Source organism: Sciurus vulgaris (assembly GCF_902686455.1).
Source record: "Sciurus vulgaris genome assembly, chromosome: X".
Taxonomy (NCBI): domain Eukaryota; kingdom Metazoa; phylum Chordata; class Mammalia; order Rodentia; family Sciuridae; genus Sciurus; species Sciurus vulgaris.
The window spans coordinates 124,999,571-125,022,317 of record NC_136471.1 but is presented as its reverse complement, the minus strand read 5'-3'; the positions used below and the strand labels follow the sequence as shown (position 1 = coordinate 125,022,317).

The window sequence follows — 22,747 nt, the reverse complement described above, 5'->3', positions numbered from 1 at the left end:
TTCCAGCTTTGAGATTTAGCTGCTATATATAACCCTAGATTATTTGGCATGCTTCGCTTAGCTAACCTGCTGACAGAGCTTTGTATATTTTCTATTTTTCTCAAGTGGAAATTAACTCAAATAAGTTCTTACTAGTTTAGAAGATTTGTGGATATGTGTTTAAATAAACTTTTCTCTTTAGAATTCTTTAGAAGACCCTGGGCATGATGGTACATGTCTATAATCCCAGCCACTCAGGAGGCTGAGGCAGGAAGACCACAAGTTTGAGACTGCACTCATCAACTTAGCAAGACTCTGTTTCAAAATTCAAATAAATAAATAAATAAATAAACAAATAAATAAATAAAAAGGGTTGGGGATGTAGCTCAATGGTAAAATGCACCTGGGTTCAATCCCCAGTATCATGAAAAAAAAAATTTAAAGAGAAATGGTGTATATTTGTATTGGGTATTGAAGGTAGACTTAATGGAATGTAGAAGGGGCAAAAAAAAAAATTCACATTCGTGGGATGGATGGAAGAAAAAGTGGTGCTGATAGGGAATGGAACTGACCACAAAATTGAGCAGATATGTAACTTTGCTTAGGGTCTTGCCAAGATACATAGTGTCATATTTCAGCAGCTGCAGATGATACATGTCCATAGATCCTCACTGCCCAAATGTGCACACTGACATGTGCCAATGCATGCCAACTGTTATTATAATTTTGTTTTCTCGAGTCAAGAACCTGAGTGCTTTGATTGGTTACACACCCCTACCAGCCAACTACATTAAATGACTACAGCTGAAGATTTGAGCCATTGAATTTGCCACCAAGAGCACAATCTATGTGAAGGACTAGAAAAGAAGCAAATTCCTCTGGGATTCAGATTCAGAACAAAAGTACCGTTGTGCCCTACAAAGACAATAAAACAGTATGCAAACCTCTTTGTTCTGATCTGTCAGCAGAGGCCCAAATCAGAGGTTCATCAACTTTTCTTGTTGAATACTTCATAAAATATTTTTTAATTAGGCACCCCCTTGTACCTTTTACATTTTACATTTGATATCTGAAATTTTCACATCATAAGTTTAATTCATTGCAAAAATATATTTTCCAGTACATTGTATGTCTCACTAACCAAAGTATGATACATGAACCAACAACATCAGCATCCTCTGGGAGCTTATTAGAAATGCAGACTCTAGAATCCCTTCCTATCCCCACTAAATCAGAATCAGTATTTTAATAAGTTCCCCTGGTGATTTATGAACACTGAGAAGCACTGATATATATATATATATATATATATATATATATATAAATATATAATGTGCTTTGAGTGTATCTTCACTAAATCCTTTCAATTCATGAAAAAATTATTAGGTCAGGTTATATGACCTGACTGAAGAAGCCATTTTTTAATTGTGAAACCATCAGGTAAACCAGATTTATTTTTAGTCAGTATAAAGAACTGACTTTGTTGATTTGAGTGAATATGTTAATATATGTGCCTGGGTAATCTTCTCCCTTCTGAATTCTGATTCTAGGATGGATAGGTAGCTGGCTAGTCAGATCTATGTATAAAGCACAAAACTGTGCTATGAATTTGTTACCTGAATAAAATAACATGCTCTTTCTTATTGAAGCGTTCTTTGATATATTTTCTTGAGGAGCTCTCTGTAAACCGATATTATTTCAAATGATTGCTTTCTTTGGGCTCCATATTTTTACTTATTGGGATAAAGGACCTTGGTAAGAATGATAAGTGGATGATATCCATTTTTTTACTAAACATGTAGGGGTGTGTGTGAAAAGGGAGTGGAGAGAAGCAGATCCCACAGCCTGCAGGTCAGCTTTGGGAGGCAAATATGAAGCTGAAGACCTGGAAAGTTAATCATTTAAATCTATCCATGTGCTCACATGTTGCTAGAAAGTCTTTGGGAACCCCAGTGATAGATGAGTCCAATTTAAGAATGTGGAGTTGGAGAGTTAATATCATTTTGGAAAGTTCTGGATTCAAGCCTTTCTGTCCTCTCACCCTTTGAATTCATGTGTATGTATTTAAACAAAAGATATTAAGCCCCAGTTAACCACAAAGCTTCAGCCTATGCCCTCATCTACTCTTGAATTCCAACTTCAATTGAATTTATGAAATATTTATTTAATGCCTACTGTGCATCACCCATTGTAGCAGATATAGGAGATAAAGAGGTGACCATTGTAGACACAGGAGAATAGCTACCATTACTAACTGAGATGCACACATTTGTAGAATTCTACAGAGATTTCATAGGATTCTGAAAGAAGGAGTGGTAAGAACTCCCAATATTATCTTAGGAGATCGACCTTGTCATTTGGGAGGAAGTTTCTAAAGAAAGGATAATGAAGTCTGTTAAAGAAAAGTAGCATCTACTTGTATGTATTGATGTGTGTGTGTGTGTGTGTGTGTGTACCTTATAGATCAAACCATTGCAGACCTGCAGTGTTATCCAAGTGCTTTAATGTTTAATTCCCTTTGATTTGGTCCACAGCAATATCAAATGTTTCTGCAGGCAATTTCAAGGCATCTGAGCACCCTTGCTGAGAATTGGAATCCAGTAAGACCTTCAGAAAACTGGAGCAGGGGAACTTATTGTTTTTTAGGCCAGTCTTATAATTTCATTCTGATTTGTTTTTGTCTGAAATGCACAAACACAAGGTCTTTTATTGCCCATTAATCCTGTTTCCTGACAAGTATAAGGTTTAAGAGGAGAGAAATAAGCAAATGCTTGATGGTGGAGAGAAGCAGAGCCATTAGAATCTGCAGACATCCCTGCACTGGGGGACAAACCTGGAATTCTTGCATTAGAAAAGAATGATGCAGAGAGATTCTCTTGTCCTTCTAGAGCTGTGGTCCATGGTAACATCATTGATTCTGATCCTGAGGTCAGGTTTATTGCTCAGTTGTTTTTTAGTTAAATCATTTGTATGATGGCCCTTCTATTTTTGTAGTTGATATAGGGTCATTTTGAGTGTTTGTGGGGACTCTTGGATTCAATCCATTCCCTCCATGCCTGTTACTGCAGCCTGACTTGCAGCACTTGTTTCCTCTCCCATCATCCTCCTTCTTTGCTTATCTTGGCTGAAGGCTGGAGAACTCATGAAAGAGGCTCAGGGATATAAAAGAACGTGGAGGTTTGGCCATCTTTGAATACCCAGGGATCTTTGCTCTAACTACCACATATATCTCTTCTCTCTTCCCTCTTGTCCTCCTTTTCTTCCTCCTCCTCCTCTTCTTTCTTCTTCTTCTTTTTTTCTTTTTCTTTCTAATTTAGTAATTTAAAATCTTGATATTGTTTCAAACTTCCAGTAAAGTTACAAGAAAAATACAAAAAGTCTTTCCATGACAATGACATTACCCTTCATGACATTGACATTTCTGGAGATTACAGGGCCATTCTCCTTATTTTGAAATTACCTGATGTGTTCCTGTTATTAGATTCAGATTATACACATTGCCTTTTCCTCCTCCTCTTCATCTTGTTTATTGTGTGCAAAACATTTATTACATAAAGAACTTATTTTTAAAACATTTCAAAATAACAGCTTGATTAAGATACAGATCACCCATTTAAGGCATATAATTCAGCAGTTTTTAGTGTATTCAGAGTTGTGTAGCCATCAGTGTGATTAATTTTAGAAAATTTTTCACGCTCAAAAGAAACCTCACCTCCATTAGCAATCACTCTCCATTCCCTCCTCTCCCTGAAGTCCCTGGCAACTACTGATCTACTTTTTGTCTCTGTAGATCTGACTATTCTAGACATTTTATATAAATGGAATCACAAAATATGTGACCTTTTTGGTCTGGCTCATTTCTCTTAGCATATTTTCATGGTTCATCCATATTTTAGCATGTATCAGTACTTTACCCTTTTTATGGTTGAATAATATTCCACTGTATGGATAGACTACATTTATCCATTTATCCATTTATGCCCTGATGGACATTTGGGCTCTTTTCGTTTTTTGGCTATTATGAATAATGCTGCTATGAACATTTGTATACAAGTTGTGTGAATCTGTTTTTATTCCTTTTCTTTTCTTTCCTTTCCTTTTCTTTTTTTTGGTACCAGAGATTGAACTCAGGGCACTTGATCACTCAACCACATCCCCAGCCCTATTCTGTATTTTATTTAGAGACAGAGTCTCACTGAGTTGCTTAGTCCCTCACTTTTGCTGAGGCTGACTGTGAACTCACGATCCTCCTGTCTCAGCTTCCTGAGCTGCTGGGATTACAGGTGTGTACCATTGTGCCTGGCTATTATCATTTCTTTTTGGTATACACCCTAAGAATGGAATTGCTGGAGCATATGGTAATTCCACATTTGACCTTTGGAGTAATAGATTATGCATTTTTTACTTGTTATTGTTCTGTGAGGCCTGAAGGTAGGAAAGGCAGGAGGCAGAAAGTCTTATAGGGGTTGATATCAGTAGATCTCAGCAGTGCTTAGCCTTGCAGTATCATTTTAATGAATATAACAAGTTTGTCTTCTTCAGTCCTTTGTGGCCTAATTTCTGAGAGACCAGTGGTTCTCCTGGGTCTGACCCTAGCCAGAATTAGGATTTCTTTTATCTTTACCCCCTCTCTCAAGGGATGCCTGTGAAACATGACCCCCTAGAGTGCCTCACTGTATCTGTGGGGAACACAAACCAGCTGTTCAGCTTGGTTAGCTGCTGTCTCATCTGGGACTGCCTCTCATAGTTCTTTTCCCCAAACAATGGCCCAAGTTATAGCCTTGTGGTTGTCAGCTCCCTTTAATTGGGTCCTTCTCTTTAGAGTCTGTTATTTGCCTGTGTCTGGCTATGATTGGAGAGCCACGCTTTTTCCTAAATTCAACAACTTAGTAAGATATTTGATAGAATCCAATGATTCATCTGTCCCATGAATAATGGGAGGAGTGTGTATGCATGCACTCATGTGTGTATGTGTGTGTGTGTGTGTGTGTGTGTGTGTGTGTGTGTGTAGTGGTGGGGAGGGGGGCATGATGCATTGATGGAAAATTACCTTTAATTAGAATCCTCAATTGAATATTAGATTAGACTCAGAAAACCTTTACTTTCCATACAGAATCCCTTACCAGGAGCTTTAACTACAAAATGACCAAAGGGTCTTACAGGGCAATTGCACTGATAAGTGGTTCCCTGGTATGAATTTCTATGACACAAGTAGTGCCATATTAGACCCTCATCACTTGTGTTCTAGGGCACATAGAACAATTTTCTCCTGTTTTGTTCAATCAGTGTAAACTTAGGATAGACTATCTCCCTTGATTCACACCACTGGCAACTCAAAAATTTTCATTTTTGTATTTTTATCTTGTGTGCAACAGTGGTTCATATTGTGGCAAAGACTGGGTTTGAAATTCCTTTCCCTGGAATTCAAGACCATTCATGAGTTAGTGTATAGTGACTAAGGGTGAGGTCCATGGAGCTAGATTACCCATCCTGGCTCCATGTAACCCTAGACAAGTAACTTAAACTTTTTGAGCCCAGATTTCTTCTCTGTAAGATGAGAATAAGAATAGTACCTACCTCATGTGGCTGTTGGGAAGGCTAAATAGTTTGACATACATAATATACTACAAAGGTGCTTAGTAGGTGATTAGCTATATTTGCTATTGTTGTTATTTTATCCTATGTTCCATCCACTCATGGCTACTGGCCCAGCTCAGATACTACTTCTCTGTGAAGTTGTGCCTGAGCGTTTCTTCCTCACTACTGAGTGCACAATACTAAGCATAGTTATCTGGCATATAATAGATGCTTAATAAATATTCATTGAATTATTAATGTATTTTCTCATTTAGGAGCAATCCACTGTTCCTCTCAGCTTTTATATCACTTTGTCTCTATTTTATGGAGTTTCTTACATTTAACCTTTATTGGAGCTAATTGTGCTTTAAACATAACTCTGTTATCCTGATGGTCAGTCCTTGGAGAGTAGCACCTGGGTCAAATTGTTTTGCATTTTCTGTGAGGCCTTGCTTGGAGAACAATACATATTTGGTAAATAATTAATCTCTTTTAGAACCTATGGTATTAGACCATCAAATCGCTGTTTTTTTTAACTGAATGCAAACACAGAGACACATTCATGCAAAAAAGACAATATCCCTCCAACAATTTAATGTCATGTTGCTTTCTTTATTTTTTTTCCCCAAAGGACATGATAAAGGTAAAAGTTGAAGAGGTTGGTAACAGTGAGAGTCAGAGCTTCATAATAAATAAAGATGTGAGTTCAGTTCAAAGAATAGGTTTGTGTTAAAGTTTTATTGGAGTTTGATAATTTCAGAAAATATATGGGCTTTATTCTGCTTTGAACTACTTCAAATGTAGTTTTTGCTTTTTTAAAAAATAACACACAAAACCCCTTTGGTTTTCCCTGAACAGTAATGGATCATTTGAATAGGGTTCTGAACTTGCAAGCTATTCACTGTTAATTGTGCTTCTTTGGTTCATGATTGGGAATGTTGTGACTGTCTAGTGGGGAACTAAATCATACATCTTGGCAGTCATGCAGAGAACAAGTCACTTGTGTAGTGGTCCAACATATAAGAGCAAGGTTAGTCCATATGTGGGTCAGGCTACTTCCTGGATACCCAATGTAAAGGTGATAAGTCAGAGGAAAATGGATGCCAATGAGTTCCTGAAGAGATCTCCCCACCTTTCTAAGTAACACTTATCTGAGCTGGGAAGTAGAGAAGTGAGTATATTAAACCATTTACATATTCTTTGGGAAAGAAACCATGTGGCTCAGAATAGAACTATGGAGTCAGGGTGATTTCTTTCTCACCTTTAAATTTATAGATTACATGTATGCTGAAGTTTTGGTAAATTGGTTCAATTATTAAAAAAAAACTACATTTCCATGGCAAGTTCACTGCTGTAATATCCCCAAATCTTAGTGGTTTGAGTCCAAAAATTTTATTTCTCACTTGTACCACAGTCCAATGTGAGTTGGCAGTAGTGGAGAAGGGTGCTATGCTATGTATGATCATTCAAGGACTTAGGCCCCATTCATTTGTCCATTTTGTGACTCCACCCTCCCTCAGAGCCTTAGAGTCCTCCATTACATCTCTGAATCCAGCCAGCAGTCCAAGAATGAGAGCAAGTTGAGTACAGGGGAATATGAATCCAATTTTCATGGGACAGGCTTGGGAATGACGTTGATCACTTCCAATTACACTTCACTGTCCAATCTCAGTTCATAGCTACACCTAACCATAGGGAAGCTATAGAATGTAGTTTGATGAAAAACTAGTTGATGTCTGCCACAAAGAGCCAAACTGGAAAACTTCTCAGTTGCCATAATGGAGGAACAGGATATTTTACTGTGGTTTCCCAGTGTTGGGGAAGGACCCAACACTGAGTATGCCAAGGGCAATCATTCACTCAAGGTGTTTTTCATTAAGCATCTGCCCTAAGTCAGGTTACACAAGCAGTACTAGAAACAGCTCCTGCCCTTTTGGAACTAGCATCTGTCAGAAGACAAGGAATTAAATGAACAACTTGTATACACTATGAGGACTGTGTGGAGGCAAGTAGAGGTGCTATGGGGCTTGTAACAAGAAACCTAGCCCAGTCTAGGGCATTCAGAGAAGCTTCTAGAAAGAAGTGATATTTATTCTGAGACCCATAAGGAGATTTAAGAAGGGTTGGCCATCGAAGAAAGGCAGATCAGTGGGAAAGTATGTGCCAGGCAGAGGGACTAGCTCAGTGGCATTTGGCATTGACTGTACTTTGGAGCAACCTGGGGAAAATTTGGCCAGTTAACTTAGAATCTTAGATGGGGTGGAAGCAACCAAGTAGACCCAGACACTAGTTTTGTCCTGTTTTTAAAAGACACTTCCCAAGTGATTTTGATGTGTAGCCAGGGTCAAGAGGTATTAGAATGACTCGTTCAAAGAGGCCAAGGAGAGGAGAGTACCCACTCAGAGTGTGTGAGGGACTGAAGGCCTTTCAGAAGTACAATTGCTGAGGGGATCCCATGGTAAATGGAGGGGCAGGGCAGAGAGAGAAGGTGCTTAGCTGAGGAGATCCCTCCCAAGTGATATTTCTTCTGTGTGTAGGGAGAAATCATTTCCCTCCAGAGCTGTCAGCCTGGTAGGGCTTCCCTAGCAACAAGGCTCCTCCCATAGGGCCTAATTATCTCCTCACCTGCTTTTGGTGATTTGAGAAAAGCCAGGACAAGAGCAAGGATGGGGTTTGTAAAATCCTGCCTCTTCTTCTGATTCCCTAAGCAGAGAAAGACCAAAGTACAGGCCCTGCTTGAGACTGACTGTTGTCTGCTTTTCATCAGGACCAGGCAAGTTGCAGTGTCAGACTTACTAGCTTTGCTTCAGCAAGCTAGTGAACAGAGTTAGGAAGAATCTATTAGAAATACTCTTACTGTGCTTACTACTCTTACTGTGTGTGTCGTGGTGAATAAACGTGAAAGCTCCAACATGGGAGATGTACCTAGGGATCACCTTGTTGAAGGTCATGTGTATCTTTGACTTTGGTGAGGGATAGCCAAATTACTCTTTCAAGTTCACACTTTTATAAGATGTTACATAGGAAAGTCCAAGAAAAAAAAAATAGAACTCAAGAACAGATGGAAGCTGACATTGGGTAAGAAAAGGTAAAACTTAAAATTTCTACCTTCTTCACTACTCCTGCCTGCCTCTTAACCCCAAGTAAACATTGTGGGTTTTCTTGACCTTGTAAATTTGCTTTTAATCTTAAAAAGAAAAAAAAACACATTTGGAAGGAAATTCCTCATCTTCCTGTTTCTCTCACCTTAGTTCAGTAAGGGGCAAGTTGGAAGGAGGTAATAAATAAGCAACCCCTTTCCTTTTTGGAATCCATTAATAACCAGTCTGAGGAGAACTGTGTCTAACCTTTGCTCTCTAGCTGCTATGAGACATTTTTCAAAGGTGGACAAAGATTTCTGTGGATCAGAGTCAATGGGGCTATCATTGTTATTTATTTTGAAAAGAAGCAGGGGTTTGGAGAACTCAAGGAGCTATCCTCCTTAGGTCCTCTCTTTGTGGAGCTGGGTCAGTTCCTGTTCTGGTTCTGAGACTCCACCAGAAAGGCTAAGCTCTCAGTTACTCCCTTTCCAGCTATGAACTGTTTGATGTCTGACTTGCACCCTATTTTCCTGGAAATGTATATTTTCTCCCACTCTGTATGGCACAAGGAAAACCTGATATTGTAAAGAATGCAGGCCTTAGAGGAAAGTGAGACCATGAGCCCTTAAGTTGGCTCCTCCTCTATGCTGGTCCCTGTGCTCTTACTAATCATCATCTCGAATCATCCTTACACACCTCATTTTATAGACTAGGAAACTGGAGCTAAGAGAGTAAGGCAACTCCTTCAGGTCAGTCATCAAATGGGGTATAATTCCTAATCTTTGTGGAGTACTTTCTACATGCTAGGGATTCTTCTAAGCATCTTAAACAAAGATCTCTTTAAATCCTTATTACATCCTAATGAGTTTAGGTACCATTATCATTTCAACTTTATAAATGAAGAAACTGAGGCACTGAGAAGGCTGGAATGTTTACTGAATTACAACCTAAGTAGTTACCTAGCCTTGTTGGCACTTGACATTTTCCATCTATTGAATGAAGGTAGTCAGTGACGCCTGTCTTGCCCTATCCTATATCATGAGTATGCTCCTTTCTTTCCTGTTTCCTTCCTTCCTTTCTTCCAGAATTTACTGGTAGTTACAGGAGATGGTCTGTGCCCCATGGGTGACTTGAGACAAATATACAGTACAGGGGAAGCAGCATGATCACAGTGACAGTGACCATGTGTAGATAAGTGCCAGAATGAGTGGATAGGGGATCAGGGGGCACAGTGGTACAACACTTACCTAGCATGTTGGAAGTCCTGGTTCCATCCCCAGCACTGAAGACGAAGTAGATGGCACAGAGGTCCAAGAAGGGGCTGAGAGAGGCTTGAAGAAAGGATTATATAGTTCATCAATGGATTTCAACTCACTGAAGCCAGCAGCTGTCAAACCTGAACATGCATCAGAATCACCAGGACATGGTAAAGCACTTGCCTAGCACAGAGTCCTGGGTTCAATGTCCAGCACTGTTAAAAAAAATCACCTGGAGGACTTGTTAAAACACAGAAATACACAAATTACTGGACTCCCCTCTTCTTCCCTCAAGTTTCTGATTCAGTAGGTCTGGAGTGAGGTCTGAGAATTTGCATTACTAACAAGCTCCTGTTGCTGCTGTTTTAGGGTCAAAACTTGAAAAATCACTAGCTTAAACAGTAGGCAATATTTTTAGAAGTGACATAAAAAGGAAATGAGTGTTATCTGTATATCAGGATAGGTTAACTGTCAATAAACAAACATAAAGTCTCTCTGGCATAACACAGTTTTAGATCTTGTTCTTGTTACAGTCCATGGTGGATTAATAGGGGAATTTCTGCTCCATACAGTTATTCCAGAGCCCAGCCTCCTTCTATATTGTAGCTCTACTACTCCCTAGGATGACAGAGTCCTTCATTGGATCATCTGAATATAGCCAGTAGATGAGGGGAGAGAGTATGCAGATTGTGCTGAAGGTTTTTATAGCTCAGGTCTAAGGGAGAAACCTATCATTTCTGTCCACTTCCCATTGGCCAGAACTTCATTACACAGCAATACTTAACTGCAAGGGATTCTGGGAAATAAGTCTAGGGGGAAAAGGAAACATAGTGAAGAAAAATAATTTTTTCTGTCATTGCCACAGCCTGTTTGAGAATCCATATGGAACATAGTTTGACTGGAGAGGAACATTCATGTTGAGAAAATAAATGAGTGTTTCATTCTCTTCCTAGGAAATTTGCTACAGACAATTCAGGTTATTATTTAGCATCACTATAGGGTAGCTGTTGGAGTGGGAGGAAGATCACTTAGGCCCAAACACTCTTCATTCAAAAGCAGGATAACTGACTATAGTTATATAACTTCACAGTACCTATTTCTTTTTCTATAGGAATGACATAAGACACATAAGAATCACTAGCCTAGTGCCAAGCACATAAAAGTAGAGAGTAGTTATTTCTGTGTTCCCTACACTCATGTAGAGAGAAACAGCCAAGCTCTTGTGACATAGTGAGCCCCTTCATGTGTTATCTGTGAGATTTAGTTTTTAAAGGACACGAGTACAATCCCCATCTCAGCAGTTGGGTGACTGGTCTAAAGGCTGCACCATTATGACTCAGACATACCATAGATACTCAGGTCAAGTCAGCAATGTCTAAGGGAATACACAGACCCACAGACCATAAGATTCATGGAGTACTTGGTTTCTGCCATGATCCTGCCAGGAATCAGCACCATTCCCCAGCTGGATAACTTTAGCCTTTGTGCCTCAGTTTCCTCATATATAAAAAGGGGCAAATCATCACCCATGTCATAGGATGGATATGATAATGGAATGTAAAAAAGACAAGGGTTATACTGAGAAGTATTTGATAAAGATTCATAAATTGCCTAGCCATGTACAACCTTCCACCATTTCTTCCTCTTGACATCATCATTTAGTTTATTTTGTTTTCTTTTTTTTAAATAGATAGATAGATAGATAGATAGATAGATAGATAGATAGATAGATAGACAGAACTTTATTTTTTATTGATTTATTTATATGTGGTGCTGAGAATCAAACCCATACGTGCTAGGCAAGTGCTCTACCACTGAGCTACAACCCCAGCCCTTGGCATCATTTGTGAGTCTAATATGGGTAAAGATTCTTTGAGCATATGAAACTGTTAGTCTTTGTTTTGTCTTAGGATGGTCACCCTGGACTTGCCAGAACTCTGTCTTCTTCCCACAACTCAAATGTCCATTAGTGATTCTGGGCACCTGAACTATTGACAGACACGAGGGCAATCTGAGGGAGGAGGTGGTGAGGGATTCTCTGAATTTTTTCTCAAGGCTATGCCTACATGTTTGACTGTGGCCCACCACGGAGTAAACCCAGAAGCAGAAAGTCTTCTGGGCTCCATGATGGCAGTAGCAATGCCCCTAAGGTCCCTTCCTCCTCATTCCAACCCAGCACAAATTTCTTTCATTCCACCTTATTTCCTTTCCTCATGTCTGAGCCCCTTTAAAAAAGCCTTTCCTGCTCCCTCATTCAAATGGTGCAATTGTGGGTGATTGAAACCACATTTTTATATGTGTCAAAATCAGTTCAGCCCTTAAAAAGAAATCATAATATAAATTGGATCATATATCCTAAGTGGATGCCACCAGCTAATTCGTTTGTTAGACTGTTCAGCTACATGGGATTAAGTGAATGTTTACTCTTAAGCAGTTGCATGTGGGTCTCATTAATGCACACACTCTGGCATGCCTTGTGCCTAATATCTTGTCAAATAAGGGAGCATATAGAAGGCCCTTGAAAACCACCAAACTGCAGGGAGCCATTACTTCCCCAGTGAAATCAGTTTCCTAGTGGCTAATGGGGTGGGGGTGGGGGAACTGGCTGACTTTCTTTGACTTGATGCTCCAGAAAACTGAGGTCTTGCACTTCCATTGGCCTCTCTCTAAAACAGAGGAGGGCAAAAAGAGACCCTGCACACCTGCTTTAGTATGAAGGGGGAATGGATTAAGAATCCCATTGTGTGTAAGTGGGCATAAGGGGCTAGGAAAAAATTTGTTTTTGAATGTCCATGCCCCTTATCAAAATGCACATTTGGTAAGTTCCTTGCAGCCTCAGACAGGCAGTGGTCTATCCCCTCTGTAGTCCAAATATGGGTCAAGAACTAGGAGCAAAAGCACCACATTCTTGGGCCCTACCCTAGCCCTATAAAATCAGAATCTAATTTTTAATGTGTAATTTATACACATAAAATTGAGACTATTTAAAATGGTCTAAACCATTTGTTCTCAACCTTAGCTGCACATTGAATATAGCTGGAGATTTTTTTGTTTTGTTTGGTGCCAAGAATTGAACCCAGGCTCTTGTGCATACTAGGAATGTGCTCTACCACTGAGTTATATCCCTAGCCCCCAAGATGGAAGGTTTTAAAAAATGTTGGTGCCTGCCTCCCACTCCTAGAAATTCAGAAGAGATTTATATAAAGTATGTCTATGCATCGCATCAGGATTTTTAAAGTTCTCCAGGCAATTCTAATATGTAGCCAAGGTCGGGAAACACTACTCTGTCTGTGCCTCAATTTCCCCAAGTTTTATGAAAATTACAAGGCATGTTTTACAGGTGATTAGCAGGATTCAGGGAGGAAGCACTGGGAACCACCCAGTGAACCCTCTTTATCGAACTTCCCATAGTTTCTGTCCTTCTTGACTTCCAATTTTCCAACCTCCTGAACAGTTTCTTTGGCCCCAAGTATAAGAGTATTGGGAAGTAGTCCTGAGAAGTGTTAGGAAGTTATTTTCATTTGGAGTTGACTTGTTGGCTTTCTGTGTGTATGTGTGTGTGTTTTGATGGCCATAATAATGAAATTTATTTATTTTTGTTCTAATTAGTTATCTTGACAGTAGAATGCATTTTGACACATTATACAGAAATGGAGTATAACTTTTCATTCTTCTGATTGTACATATTGTAGAATCACAGCAGTTGTGTAATCATATATGTAGCAAGAATATCATTTATTCATGTTTTTATCTCAAATTTTATACTATTGTTTTGGTACTACCAACAACTGGGGGCCAAAGTGTGAGGAAGAATGGGTTTGGAATGAGTCCTTTCTGGGACCTAGACTTACATTGTACCTATGAAATTTCTGCTGTGCATTATTGGGTGGTCCAGGGTAGATCAGAGCCCTGAGAGCACACCAAACATTTTATTTGGCCATCAGATTATCTTTTATAATAGGGTACGTAAAGTGTTTTGAAACAGAACACCTAAACTAGGCAGCCCACATGAGGTGGTGGAGATTCATTTCTCCCAGCTCTTCCCTGCTAAGCACAACTAGAAACCCTGGAAATGATGTAAAAAGCAAAATAATGCTATTAGTATCTACTTACTCCAAGGGTAACTACAGCTCTAACCTCTAATATCAGTGCTATGTTTGTATTCTGGGTTGATTGAATTGGTCAGTTTTTACTCTCTTGTGTCTGGCTTCTTTTTCTCAGTATTATGTTTTCAAGATTCATCTGTGGAGTTATATGTGGTTGCACATTGTTATAGAGACAGATTTTGAACAAACATTGATCTTGAAATTTGGCAGTGTTAGGACCTGAGTAGACTAAATTTTGTAGCATGTCTTAAACTTTTTTCTTAGTATAGAACCATGAGATATGTTAAATGAAAAAAATTTTCAAATAAAGATCAACAAAATATGAGTTTGGGGAAGTAGTTCAGTGGTAGAGCTCTTAGCTAGCATGAGTAAAGCCCTGGTTTCATAACAACAACAAATCAACAAAATAAAAATAATAAGAATAATCTCTAAATCTGTCATCCAGAGAAAATAACTCTTAATATTTTGTTGTATATCTGTTAGGTTTTTCTCTGTACACATTTTGATAAAAAATGAACTTATAGTCTATATATTGCTTTGTAAATTAGTGTTTACACTGATTAGAAGCAATAATGTATTTCTGTGTCACAAAATATTATTCTACTTTATCCCCTTGAATAATTTTATAGTTTCTTCTTTGTATAACAAAATTAGGGTTAATATTTTAAACTTCATTTCTTTGCATGAGATTGCATGAGATTTATGAGCTGCCTCAAATATCTTTCATCATCACAAAGATGTAATCAGCAACATTGCCAACTGTTTGGGAGGCAACCAAGCTTTCATTTTTGTCTTAATCATGTATTTGCCTCAAGCTTGTACGTGCCCATTTGTGTCTGCTAGGTAGCAAGAAGCTGAGGGGATACAGTGGTAAACTTGGGAAGGTCTCCAGGCATTTCTGAAATGAAGTTCAGTCTACTGACTACTGCTTGATCTCTGCTTATTTTCAATAAGTCAGGAGCTAAGGGATTTTTTTAATATTGATTCACCTTCAGATTGAGGTTTTTTTTTTTTTTGTCAGTCAAAAAATCAGACTGCACCTGCCAGGCATCAGGTTCACAATATTATAATTCTGAAAGCATGTCTTTTTAATTTTATGAAATAATTCAATTCTGTTTCTGTACCAGTGGGCACTAGTTAATTTATTCTCTTTCTTTTTTTACTAAAAGGAATTAAATGGTAATCAGATTCCTAATTCTTACACAACTGTCTAACCAAGGGCCAAAGAGACAGGTGGACATTGTATTATTATTATTATTATTATTATTATTATTATTATTATTATTGGTGATGCTATTAGACAACTTTAAAATGCTTTGAGCCAATAAGCTCATTAATGATCAGGAAAAGGAATAAAATTTTGTTATCTCTGAATACATGCAATAGCTGAAGTACAAGTAATTTTGGCTCATATCAACGTTTGTTGGCTAGCACTTTGAGAACCGACAGATACAGTATTAGCAAGATTTTGAGTCAACAATGAAATTTGCACTTTGGCCATATACAAAGAGAGAAAGAAAGGGAATGGGGAAAGGAGGAGAGAGGGAGAGAAAAATTTTATGGTCCTTTCATTAATCTTAAAACAAGAAATGTCTAGATCTGAAATTCTTTGAGGTCCTTGCTTATGAGTGTCCTAAAGATGTGTAACTATTTTTTCTCTAGAAAGGTCTTTCAGAGGTGGTTTAAGTTCATCACTGTTCCATCCTTCAGCCTCCCCCTGTTGTTGAGCTGATCTTTAAGACTGGATTTTGAGTTGCTTTCTTCTAACCCTCTGGTGCAGTAAAGCAGTATATATCTATCCCATGGTAACCTGGGTGAGATGCTGAAGAGAAATACGTTAGAGGATATTTGTGATTATGCTACAAATGGTTAAAGTAGGAAAATTTCTTACCTGTGATTAAAGCATCTCTGAAAATTTTCATTGCTGTCCAGAATAAAAAGCCTTTAAAGTTGTTAGATATATTTCTTTTAAAGTCAAGGGTACCTCAAAACTGCCTGATGCCACTTTCCTATTTCTCTCCTTCCTTGGGCTTCTGCGTCATTTCATAGATGTCATGGAATTCTAGAGGTGGACAGTTTCTGAGATGATTTCTGGATAACTTGACTTTATACCTACTGTTTTCTCTTGTGAGAAAGAGAATAACCCCCCTCCCCCCAAAAAAGGAGAATAACCCAACTCCCTTTCTTTTTTCATAAATACCCACTCTGATTTGGGGCTCATGAGTTAAATCTCCTACTAGTATTTTGTGGCCATTTTCTGAATTCCGGCTCACATAGTGTAATCTCAGAATGAGTGAACCCAGCATAAACTCAGGGAATGAGACCATTGCATTCTCCACACCTCCTTATGGCAGATATGTTCCTTATGAATGAGGCTTGTCTCCCTGTTTTACACTTCCTTTACTTTGATCTCTTGCCTCTAGTTTTTAATTAGCAGGAACTTTCTAAGAAGGTTACAAGAGATTTTGTCATTTATATTCTGAGAAGAGGGAAGCTGAAAGTACATGTGTGTGCACATTCATGTATGTGTGCGTGTAATATAGGCATGAACCCATATTCAGTGATATATACAGATGTGTGCACATTTGTGTGCATCTGTGAGCATGTGTTTGTTAGGTCTATATTGTACCCTCCAGATGGCTGTGGTGGTATTAAGAGTATTGTCTGGATAATAATCCTTATGAAGTACTATGTTTCAGACACTGTTCTAAGCATTTAATCTTTATAACATCTAACCAAGTAGGTACTATTGCTATCCCCATTTTTCAAATGTGAAACTGAGGCATAGAGAAATTAGGACACTTATCTGAGGTCACATAGCTAGGGAGTGGCAAAGCTAGGCTTCACCATCAACTGAAAGGAATATCCCTATGAGAAGCAAGACCTTCTCCTCTTGCTCCAGATAAGGTTGACTCTTGATGTGATGCAGCTCATTGCCTGATGTTCTATAAAGCAGCACTAGAAGTAGATTTTGGATACTTGGAAACCTAGGTAAGTAGTGCTCATGATTTAGGGTCAGAGGACCTGAGTGTGGCATGTTGGTGTGTTTGGAGATCTATCATTCTCTCTAGGGACTCTTTTCTGATGTCTGTTTTTGGTATTAGGTTATATAAATGAGAAAATTCCTGTCCTTCATCATTTTCTATTCCTTCCTTCTTTCCCTGTGTATCTCCTATAATGTGCTTTAAAATGCACCTGAGGATTCAGGAAAGTGAAAGGAAGCATATCAACTATATGAAGTTAAAAAACAGGCAAAGTTCTTCTATGGAGATAAAGGTCAGAGTGGTAATCTTGGGAGCGGCCTGAGGGAGTCTGCTGGAGCACTGAAAATGTTTCATATTTTGACCTGAATAGTGTTAACCAGTATGTAGATATTTGTAAAGATTTTTGAGCTGTACACTTAATATTTACATACTTTACTGTATGTAAATGATATCTCACTTAAAAAGTACACAAAAATGGAAGCATCTAAATTGACCCATGCCAATATTGTAAAACCTGTCCCAGGGATGCCAAGAGAGAGGAATAGATGTATCAGATTTGAATAGATGTCAGATTTAAAAGCAAAACTAGCCAGGGGTTGAGAGATGTAGTAGATTTTAGTGTGTAAGAATCAGAGGTTATTTCCAGGAAGACATAATTGCTTGCATTTGGCCGATATTAATTTTATTGCTTTTAATTTCTTCTTTATTTTCATGATTTGTATTTTGGCTTCTAATTCCCCTTAGCATTTATGTGTTTGGTTTGCCTTTATTTGATCCTGGCTGTGCCTTTTAAAGTCATTGCTGTTGCTACCTCTCCCAAGTTCAGAACAATTTACAAATGTTTCAACAGAAACAAAGACAGAAAATGGGAGACATGGTCTGGTTTGTTGCAAATGAGTTTTCCTGCCAAGTTACAGGGAATGGTATTTGGGCCAGCTTTGCTTTCCTAATTGGAACCATAGCTCCTTGGACTGCCTTTAGATCACAAACTTCAGGGTCTGCTACCATGCAAGGACCATTTCATGCTGTGACACTATGCATCAGGATTCTCACTTTTGTTGGTCTGTAAGGAAGGACAATAGAATTCCCTAATCAGTTTGGATAGCATTGAAAATAGAGTAGCAAATCTCTAGTCCTTTACAGGTCTTATACTTCCCACATCCCTGCTACTCTCTTACTATCCCTACCAAGCTATAATCATATCAGCTAATATTTCTTGACAGCTTACCACATGCTTGATGCCATTCTTAAGCATTTTGTATGCATTAATCCATTTAATCATCACCAAACTCTGGAAGCTAATACTGCTATTGTCCTGTATGAATAAAGAAATTATGTATCACAGAGAGATGAAGTTAGTTGACCAAGGTCACAAAGCTAGTAAGTAGAAAATCTAGCCTTTGAACCCAGTGTGGTTCCAGAATCTGAGCTCTTATTTATTATCTTAATAAACTTGATTTCCCTATGAAATGATCCCCTGAAATTCCACAGACCAAATTCCTATCCTCTATACTACCACCTAGCTGACCATGTACAATTAAAGCACTTTTATTTGTAAGGGGAAAATTCAAACCTTTAATGAATGCTTATTATATTACCAATTATGGCACCAAGTCCTTTCATATAATTGCATATAATACATGTAACTCTTCTATGAGGTTAGTGACATCAGCCCCGTTTTACAGATAGGAAAATTGAGACTTAGTTTAGCAACTTGTCAAGGTTTCTATTACTAATAAATGGTAGGACCAGGATTTGGTTATAGGTCATCTGACTCTAGTTTAATAGTAATTTCCCTAAATGATCTCTCACATAGTATGCATCTCATTCTTTTTTGTGTTTGAAATAGTTCTGCCTGATTTACCCTCATATATTAGTTAAATTCTTATGAGAAGGTAATGGGACCCACAGTAGGTCACAGTAAATGTTCAGTGAACTGAAGAACTTATAAAACTTGTTGTATGGAAGGCTTTAATTCTAATGTTCTCCTTTGAGGTTTGGTACCTGTTCCATTATTTTCCTCTTAATAGCTATGACTAGATCATTAAGCTCACATCATTAAATTGCTATTTTATGTCCTCCTGGCTTCCTGTAGAAATTTCATTCCTTGATTGATTCAACAAATATTTATGAAGCATATACTATGGGACATTTACTGTGACAAGCCCAGGGAATCCTAGGGAGACCAACTGGTTCCCTACAATTCCTTCTCCAGAAAGTTATGGTCTAACTTGAGGTCTGTAGACCAATGTAAATTTGTGAATACAATAAATATGGTTCCTGTGTTGATAGAAGTAGGTGACAGTTCTTGGAGGCATGTTGTTGGGGCACTTCACTCAGTCTTAAAGGATATATGAAGGCTTATTAGAGGAGTAGAAGGGAATGCAAACTTTTGTTGCAGGTTAATCCTCCTGCCCCAGTCACCCAAGTCCCAGGGATTACAGGTGTGTGTCACCCCACCCAGCTTCAGGAGGTAGAAGTTTTATTGGGTCAGAAAGTAGAGACTTACAAGAAGTGAAGTGTTTGTGGGGGCAGGAAATGGAGGCTTTATAAGACAGGAAGTGGAAATTTGACAGGAAGCAGAGGCTTGTGGAGACAGGAAGTGGAGACTTCAAAGAAAGTGGAGGCTTGACAGGAAGTTAAGGCTTTATGGGTCATGAAGTAGTAGCTTGCCTAGAAGTGAAGTCTTAGCGGAGATAGGAAGTGAGGACTCGACAGGAAGCAGAGGCTTCCTTGAGAACAGGAAGTAGAGACAACAAGAAGATGGAGGGTTTGTGGGATAGGAAGTAGAGACAAAACAGGAAGTAGAGGCTTTACAGAGACAGGAAGTAAGGCTTTCAGGAAACAGGAAGTGGAGACAACAGGAAATGGTTGACAGGAAGTGGGGACTTGGTAGGCAGCAGAGACTTTGTGAGGACAGGAAGTAGAGATTTAGCAGGAAGTAGAGACTTTACAGAGACAGGAAGTAAATGCTTTGTGGAGACTCAGTAGGAAGTGGGGTTTCATGGTCAGGAAGTAGTGTCTTGCCTGGAAGTGAAGGCTTTATGGAAGTAGGAAGTGAGGTCTTGACAGGAAGCAGAAGCTTCATGAGGACAGGAAGTAGAGACATAGCAGGATGATGGAGGCTTTACAGAGACAGGCAGTAGAGACTTCACAGGAGGCAGATGCTTTGTGAGGACAGGAAGTAGAGGCAACAGGAAGATGGAGGCTTTACAGAGATAGGAAGTGGAAATTTGACAGGAAGTGGAGGCTTTATGGGGACAGGAAATATAGGCTTGATAGGAAGTGGGTGTTTTAAGGGAACAGGAAATGATGGCTTGCTTGTAATGCAGGCTTTGTGGGGACAGGAAGTGGAGACATTGCAAGAAGTGAAATCTTTATGGGAACAAGAAATGGGGGCTTGATAGGAAAGGGAAGTTTTGTAGGGATAGGAAATAGTCTTGATAGGAAGGACAGGAAGTGGAGACATTATGGGGACAGGAAGTGGGTGTTTGAAAGGAAGCAGAATGTTCGTGGGGACAAGAGTGAAGGGATTGTGGGAATAGGAAGTAGGAATTTTTTCAAGATAGGAATTGGAGGCTTCACAGGAAGTAGAAGCTTTGTGAGGTCAGGAAGTAGAGATGTGACAGAAAGTAGAGAATTTAAAGATAAGAAGTTGAGGCATGCCAGGAAGTTTATAATATTGTCATTGCTATCATTATTATTATTATTACTGCCATCATCAAGTCACACTATTGGCTGCCTAGAAGCCATTCCTTAGGTTGCTTTTGAATCTGGTGCTAACCCTTGATACAATCAACTGTGGCATGAAAAGAGAGAGGAACATGTGATACAAAAAATGGCTGCCAAAATCACCCTCTTATACACACATCTTTCCTGGGCTATGGTAGGTTGGATAGTGTATCCAGGGATGTGTTATGGCAGACCATATCACTGACCTAGAAAGTTATTTTAATGTCTAGAAAACCAATATAATGGACAGCAAGTGGACAAGTGGTAAAATCCACAAGCCTGTCTCTTTAATTGTCCCAGGGTAGATCCCTGAATCTCTTTTTTTTGCTTTGTTTCATCATGCTTATAGTGCCATGCCCTAGATCTTCATCTTTCCTTTATTGTCAGGGGCTCAGAGTGTTATTTCAGTATTTTTGAATTCTCTTTTCCCTACCCAATAACAGATCTTTGTTAGCATAAACTTTTGTTGGTATTGATGGCTCACTCATTTCCTTTTCAGCAATCCATCCATGTGAACTCTTCTGGGGATAAGGGTCAATCCTAAGCTGTATTCCACCAGTCTCTGCCAGAGGGTCTGTGATTTGAATTCATGAGATCCAGAAAAAAATTACATCTTGCTTTCACTGACCTTGATTTGAAATTTAACACTTACTTCCATTATAAATGAAAACACAAATCATAATAGTGTGAGCTATATCTATGACAGTTAGCAATAGAAGTCACAAACATTTTTATATAATGTTATGGGTCCTATGAGATCTCAAAATTTGATCATTACTACTTTAAAATCATGATGGTAAAAGACCCACCATTAGGTCTTGTTATTTAATGTATTGACAAATGGGGACATTTATTAATCTATGACATATTTGCTGTATTTGAGTGATTGTATTTTGACACAGTTGATTTGTTTTATAATCCTATGAATTTTATTTCATACATTTAAAGAAGGGGTTCATAGGCTTCATCCAGTTTCCAAAGGGGCCACAGCTCATCAGATGTTAGAAACCCTCCAAGGACATAATCCTCTGATACACTACTCCTCATGGAGGTTGCTGCACAAATTCATTGGAACTTCCGCTACTACATATTGGTCTGGACAAGGGAAAATGTGAAGCTGAAATCCAACAGTGGTCCCAGGGAGGGTGTTTCAGGTGATTTATAGTCAAAGGAGAAAGCTATGCAAGGAGTAGAACAGTAATTTAAAGAAGATGGTGGCAGGAGGCCTTTAATTAAAGCCACCCTGATGCATGTACCCCTTGGTATGTTTATGAATGTATGCCATAAAGTGCATATCTTCTTGTCTGACATTAGTCAGCCCCACATGTTTTGTATTATGGAATGATATGAGACCTTAGGTTGATGCCTCCCTTTCTTGGCTTAAAAGGAAGTAGAGTGGGCACATTTTGTGTAGGAGTCCAAGTCTGAGTCTCTGGAGCCCTGTGGATTTATAGGCTATTTGGTACAATTGGAGCTCATTTAGACTGAGTTAGCCAGTCTTTCCCTATTGGAGATTGAAGTAAGGAAAGCTGCTGGATAGATGAGATTAAGGAAGTAACTGAGGGCAGAAGGGGCCACAGAAGAAATGAACTGGAGTAAGTTGAGAATTCCTCATGGACACCACCTGATCAGTGTCCCCAGTTATATGCTAGCTCTGAGGCTATCCTGGTACCCACACTTGGAAAAACTGACCCCTTCCCTGTTCTGGTCACAAGAGATTCATATACTTGTTCCATTGGTGGGGAGTTTGTGAACTCAATTCAGCATCTGAATGTTGGCTAGAAGACTGCTGGGTGAAAAGAACACATGTTTGGAGTAAGGAGAATGAGATTCCTTTATTGTTCTAGTGATAGCTTTGTGATCTTGTGGGAGCCATTCTGCCTCTGTCCACTTCCGTTTCCTCATTTGTTATGGGAGCTCAATTGTAAGTTGCCTATTTAGAATTCCTGTGAATGTCAGATGATATAGAAATACTTGGAGAAGACAAACTTTTGTGAAAGGACAAGAGAATCTACTAAGGTACTTGTGGGCTC

The 22,747-nt window shown here is 38.8% G+C and overlaps 1 protein-coding gene and 1 long non-coding RNA gene across 2 annotated transcripts in view; both read left to right on the top strand.

The window, feature by feature from the left end:
- The window catches only part of NHS (NHS actin remodeling regulator), a 333,348-nt gene that overhangs the window by 49,575 nt on the left and 261,026 nt on the right, over window positions 1-22,747 (top strand). The window lies entirely within an intron of this gene.
- LOC306650881 lies at window positions 15,299-22,352 on the top strand. The gene is made up of 3 exons (XR_013761052.1): window positions 15,299-19,709; window positions 19,793-20,121; window positions 20,205-22,352. It is a non-coding gene; the product is annotated as an uncharacterized lncRNA (long non-coding RNA).